Below are 6,859 nucleotides of genomic sequence, written 5' to 3'. Positions count from 1 at the left end.
CAGAATCCTGCAGAAAAAGGCGCTGATATGATTCATCTCCGTCGTGTGGATGTCTCCGCTCCACTGCTGTTGCAGTCATACCTACCTTATATCATGCTCATGACAGCATGCTCAATGCAATGAAAGGAAATAGAACTAAAGACATTCATCACAGATACTAAAGGGTTCCACCTTTATGACTGAATAGTAGTTTATGCCTTAGTCACAATAAATATAACCTGCTTACTGAAATCTGAATTACAGTCCTGAACTTTGGATTTTAAAGCTGAGACTTTTGCAAGATGTTGCTTCTCTATACCTTGATAAAATCCAAGGTACCACACCCACTGTTGACTCCATATCCAAATGATATTTAACACTTTCTTTGTTACTTACAGAATAAAGCTTCTGTTTACCATTCACTTTTATAGAGAGGATGAGTCACACAGTGAGATGAAGGGAGATCTTCTAGGGATATTCTTAAAGAAAAAAAAAAAAAAGTCCTTTCTTGGTAAAAATGGAAAGCTATTTAATCCCTGCTCCCTTCTTTCCTATTTGGGATGCTCTCCTGTAAGAATGTAATGATGGGAGATATAGCTGAAACACTGGGACCATGAAGAAAGATATTGACAGTCTTCTTTGGACATCATGAAAAACTGTGATGCCTCTGAGTTATTCATGATATTGCTAAGTGACTATACCAAAGCTAACATTTCCTAATGCATATTTTTCATTGAGTGACATAGCATTTATTTTGTTAGATCTGTTTTAGTTGAAGATCGTGTTTCTTGAAGATGAAAAATTTTCATTGATCTAGTTCCCTTCTTGTTCCTTGGAGAGGGTCGAGACCTGGACTGGTAGATTGATATCTGGAAGCAGCTTAGGGGAGACAGAGATGGATCATCAGGAGGAAAAACTCTTATGTCCAAATAGAAAAAAAATGTCATTTTAAATCATTTTAATCTCAATAGTTATATAAAAAGCGAAAACAGTGTTTTATATATAGTCCAAGAGGTACATCTGTGTCTTGGTATAAGAGACAAACCAAACAGTTTCAGAGAATCTCCAGAAAGAGGAATAGATACCAGAGCAAGGTCAAGTAAGGAAGTTAAATAAATCCAGTGAAAAAACTAGGATGCCCAAGGCTGGTAGTAATTGGATTTCTTTCTACCACCAAAGGAGTTAGTGAGTCTACCGTGATTAAGAGAGATGTGTGAATTCTTGTTTCTAAAATCCCAATACCCTTTTAATTCCTCTGTGACTCTTATTCCATATATTCTCTTGAGTAAAGGAGAGAGGGGTCACAGGCATCAGAGAGCTTTAGATATGTAATTCCCTGGTATCTTTTTAAAGATCATCAGAAATATCAGCCTTCTTGTCCAGCAAATGAGGGGCCAAGAAAATACGCATGACAGTTCCTTATACTGCACTTAATAAAATCAAGTTAAAAAGCCTTGACTTACTGAGAATCTTCTATGAACTTGGCCCTGGAACTTTTATTACCTCTTTCACCAATAAGAATGCCATATTGTATAAAGATTTTTATTTAATCCACTACACACTTAAAGCAAAAGGACACTTTCCCTTGAGCTACCTTATTCTTTTGAAAGTGATCTTGCACATTTCATATTCTATAGTTATTTCACTAACATAATATGAAATAAATATCCATTGTTTTTCTCCAGAGTATGGTCATCAATAAGATTCTAGGTTATAGAAATCCTCACTTAGAGTGAAATATTATTTATCCCTGTGTCATTTGTCAAGCCCTGTTGGAATTTATGAATAGATTCATCATCTGCTGCATCAATCCGGGTCATTAGTTCAAGCAACAGAAAACAAGTCTAGCTAATAGAAGCAGAAAATGTATTCAGAAGTTACCAGACAGCTCTTAGAATCTTTAGGAGAGAAGTGGAACCAAAGCAGAGGACCAGTATTATAAATTATGGTGCTGTGCTGCCCTGGCACAAACACTAGCATTGTTTCCCCTGGGAAAGGACACAGGAGCTTATTCCATCTGCCTTTGGAAAGGTCACCCCTGATGCTTCTGCAATCTGCTTTAACTCATGCCAGCCTCAGCAGAAGAGCTTCTGGACGGTCCTCAATACTTTGCATCACCAGCATATTACTCAAGTTGGAGCTGAATGCCTGTGATTAGAGTGCCCAGGATTATGCCAATTAGTCTTACTGCTGGAGAGGTCAGGAGATTCAATATCTAGCATTTTATATTTTTGATAGAGGCCTTTGTTTCATGAGGAAGAGTATTCCTAAATGCGGGAAAGAAATTCAGAGTCTCAATTGCCAAATGAATGGCAAACATAGCAGCTAATCATTTTTCCCCCTTTACTACTGATTGTCTGCTTCGGTTATAATTTTCTGTCTTCTGTGAGAAAAATAATATATGAATATAATTGATTCACTGTCAGTGAGAAAATGTATTCAGAGGGTGATTAACTTGTTGAGTAAATGGTACAGTCTTGCTTCTCACCCATGGAAGACTTCAAAACTCATCTCATTTCTCTGATTGCCTTCTGTGGTTAAGGATACATATTTAAGATTTTTTATTTTGATTATTACAACAAAATATGCTCTACTTAAGAGTTTAAGTAGAGTATACAGCAAATAGGCGATGCATCTGTGTCCTGATTTGGTTGACCTCAACCTGAACCTGGATGAGACAAGTGGGTATTGAACTCATATCCCTGTCTTCAGGATGATTTCACACCTCCTTTCCAGCAGAACCCAAGCCAGAACTTCACATGAAACTGACAGTAATGGTTTGAGTCAAATGAACAACCTGTTGTAGGATAAACTGTCTGTTCAGACCTGGGACTAAAGCAGCGATGACATTCACAGAGGGTACTCCTGTAGTAAGATAGGAAAATCTGTTAGGCTAATTAATGTCAGTGAGAGGTGAAGAGGTTATGTGGCAAATAGGACTGTATCCGGGGAGCCCATGTGTGAGAGTATGCAGAGATTTCTTACAATAACCGAGTCGTAAGAGAGACTCTCTTGTAAGTGATTCTGGTTACAACGTAGCACTCCATTCTCTCTGCTGATACAAGAAAAATACCCTCTCCTCTTCCCTTAAGATTTTTTTTTATTAACTGTGACACTGGCTTGGCTACATCCATTGCGGAGGTCAGTGCAAAATGGAAATGTAAGCCTCCTTGTTCACAAGGCAGCAAAACTATGCTGTTAATGGTACTCAAATATGATATGTTTTCCTTTCTTCAGTATCCACTCTCTTTCTCTACCTGTCATGGCAGTTTTTAATTATTAGATAGGTACTTGCTAAGATGCTTCAATTGTGTCTGTCTCTTTGCGACACTGTGGACTGTAGCCCACCAGGCTCCTCTGTGCATGGGATTCTCCAAGCAAGAATGCTGGAGTGAGTTGCCATGCCCTCCTACCGGGATCTTCTCTACCCAGAGATCAAACCCACGTCTCTTATGTCTCCTGCATTGACCGGAGGGTTCTTTACCACTAACACCACCTGGGAAACCCAATATTAGTTAATAGTATTCTAACTAAAGAAAAAAAGAAACTTTATTAACATAAATTTTACTCTTAATTTTTGCACTGTAAAATGTTTTATATTAATTTAGATTTTTAAATGCTTTAGTTATAATTTTAAATGTTTTAATGTTCAAATATTAAGGGCTTTAAATAAGAACCTTATTTTTTAAGCTCCCCTATGGAGCTGGTGAAGAAGCTGCCTGCAGTATGGGAGATCTGGGTTCAATCCCTGGGTTGGGAAGATGCCCTGAAGAAGGGAACAGCTACCCATTCCAGTATCCTGGCCTGGAGAATTCCACCGACTGTATAATCCATGGGCTCGCAAGTCAGACACTACTGAGCAACTTTCACTTAAAAAAAAATGTTTTAAAAATTATTTTTAAACGTTTTCAATAACATTGAACTCTTGCAGAATCACCGCACAATTTGTGTTTCAGAGCTCCTGGTGGCCTATGTGTTTTGTTCTTATCATAGCAGCAGAAATGCACACACTTTACCCAGATCTTATTTATCCTCTTGATGCATGCAAATCTTACCAATACTCTCAGCTTAAGTAAGGAGTGAAAGGAAAACAAAGTACAGGTTGCCCGGTTTTCCCCTCTTTTTCTTTCTGTCGTCTTTTCCAGATCACTGATTGGCTAGTACAGGAAAAAGAAATGAGTAGGAAAGAGTATGACCCGGTTACTTGGTTATTCATGGTTCTTAGAACACCACTGCTTTCTTTCTGGATTTGAAGCAAGTAGTAGATATAACATGCTGACCTTGTAGTGACTTTTGATTATCACGAAACTCATGGGTCTCCCATAATTCTGAGCTCACAGAGCATCATGACGATGTACATAAAAGGTGGCAGCAAGGGAGCAAGGCCAGGGTCAGACATGTTGTGCCCGGCTTCTCTGTCCTCGTGAAAGGTCCATTGTTCACCAGATTTTAGGCAGGGAAAGACAAGCTCAAAGATAGCTGTATTAAGAATTTAAAGGTGTCTCCGTGAAGCTACCCTGATTTCTCTGTAGGAGACTCCCAAGGCAGCGTTGTTTGTGTCTATGTTGTTGTACTGAAATATCAGTCACTGTTGTCCCTCTCTCTCTCTCTCCCCCCTCGCTTGTTCTCTCTTCCTTACCCTTTGTCCATTTTCCTGGTACTTCACCATTCTGGCCTAAGTTTGAAAATTGGAAAAGTGAAGCAGAAGATAATTAGAAGTCTTGAGTGCTCTGAAATCACACTCTTCCCTCACATCTACTTCAACTTTGGTCAAAGCTTGTATGGCGTATACAACTAAGATCATTTCTTATTTGTGAATATCTCGGTGCCATACCATGCTTAGTCACTCAGTCGCATCTGACTCTCTGTGACCTCATGAGCTGTAGCCCACCAGGCTCCTCTGTCCCTGGGAATTCTCCAGGCAAGAATACTGGAGTGGGTTGCCATGCCCTCCTCCAGATCTTCCCAACCCAGAGATCGAACCCAGGTCTCCCACATTGCAGGCAGGTTCTCTACCATCTGAGCCAATAGGGAAGTGCTGAATATCTCTGTAGTATCTCTTATTAAGAAACCCTCAGAGAATGTCACCCTCGAGAATCCATATATGCTCTGACATGCTGCAAATCTGTAAAAGACAAAGAATCCTATTCCCCCTGGTTGCCTCCTCCGTTCCTCACCATCAGGCCCCCAGCTGCAGTATTGCACGAGTGCTGCGTGTGTACAGTTTACATGGCTGGACATTGTCTGTAAATCTCTTGGTCCAAATTTCACTCATCTCACAGATACTTACTGTAAAATTTCCATCCCTATAAATGACACATGCTTCTGTAACATAAACATATTCAGACTAGAAGATAACTTACTTTACAGATCTGTAAAGCATTTATGAACTTTGCTGTTTTGAAAGGACATGGAAATACCATGCTTCATATGAAGTATGTTCCTGTGAAGTTCTATGCAAGTCAAAATGTTAGAAATCAGATTTTAGGGAAATTCAAGGAATGTGATATTTAAATAAATATAGTGAGTTTACTTGTAAAAGGATAATCGTTCTCTAATATGTGTTCTTTGGGCATTTATAATTTTTATTTACGGAAATTTCCCTGTACATATGTTTAGATAAGCAAATCATTTTATTTATACCATTTATATCTTTTGCTCTGCTCTGAGTATCTGTAACAAAGCTATGAGGGCCTCCCAGGTGACTTAGTAGTAAAGAATCTACCTGCCAGTGCCAGAGTGAAAAAGTTTATGTGTTAGCCACTCAGTCTTGTCCGATTCTTTATAACTTCTTGAATAGCCCACCAGGCTCCTCTCTCCATGGAATTCTTCAGCCAAGAATATTGAAGAGTAACCATTCCCTTCTCCAAGGGATTGTCCCAACCCAAGGACTGAACCCGGGTCTCCTGTATTGCAGGCAGATTCTTTACTGTCTGAGCCACCAGGGAAACCAGAGGAATGGGTTAATCCCTGGATTGGAAAGATCCTCTGGAGAAGGAAATGGCAACTCCAGTGAAAAATCCCATGAACAGAGGTGCCTGGTAGGCTATAGTCCATGGGGGCTTAAAGAAGTCTGACAGGACTTAGCAACTAAATAACAGCAAAGTATGTTGAAATGAGATATCCCAATAGGAAACCGAGCACCATTCATAAACTTTTACAACACCACACAGTATGATTGTGATATTATTAAATGAGACAGAAATAAAAGGTACTTTGTAAAGAAAAATCTTTTTACTTACAAACTTTCATTTTCTCCTGGTTGATATCACAGGTTTCAAAAATGTACAGACAAATTCTAGGCACCTATTTCAGAGCATTGTTGTGCATTTCTAAAACTGTGTATACAGTTGGAAGTGGATATTTAAAATTATGCAGAAGGCTTCAGTCTGACTGCAGAACTTAGTTTGACTGCCTAATTATAAGTAGGTCCAGATGCCGACCTTAGCTCAAGAATGACAATGTTTTCTAGACTATATCATTCATTTTTTTACTACCATATCCTAGGCAAATGTAAGCTGCTAAGGAAAGTTGTGTTTTTTGTTTTTTTTTTCCTTCATCTAAAGTCGAACTAAATGCACAGATATTTTTTCATTCTCACTCCTGCAATTATAATGTCAAAATTCAGGTATGAAACTTAGCACATCACATCTATTTATTTGTATCAAGAAAGAGACATTGACTTTAAAAATAATGCAGGACAAGTTTTGTATTTTATTCACAAACTTTAATATTTTAGGTTGGCATTTATGGATGCTTTGCTGAGAATTATTTTATATTACAATTTGTAGGTCAGTTCAGATGCTCAGTTCTGTCCGACTCTTTGCGACCCCATGAATCACAGCACTCCAGGCCTCCCTGTCCATCACCCACTCCTGGA

The sequence above is a fragment of the Capricornis sumatraensis genome, chromosome 8 (assembly GCF_032405125.1).
Source record: "Capricornis sumatraensis isolate serow.1 chromosome 8, serow.2, whole genome shotgun sequence".
Lineage (NCBI taxonomy): Eukaryota > Metazoa > Chordata > Mammalia > Artiodactyla > Bovidae > Capricornis > Capricornis sumatraensis.
The sequence above is the reverse complement of the archived record's forward strand: the minus strand, read 5'-3'. Positions refer to the sequence as shown.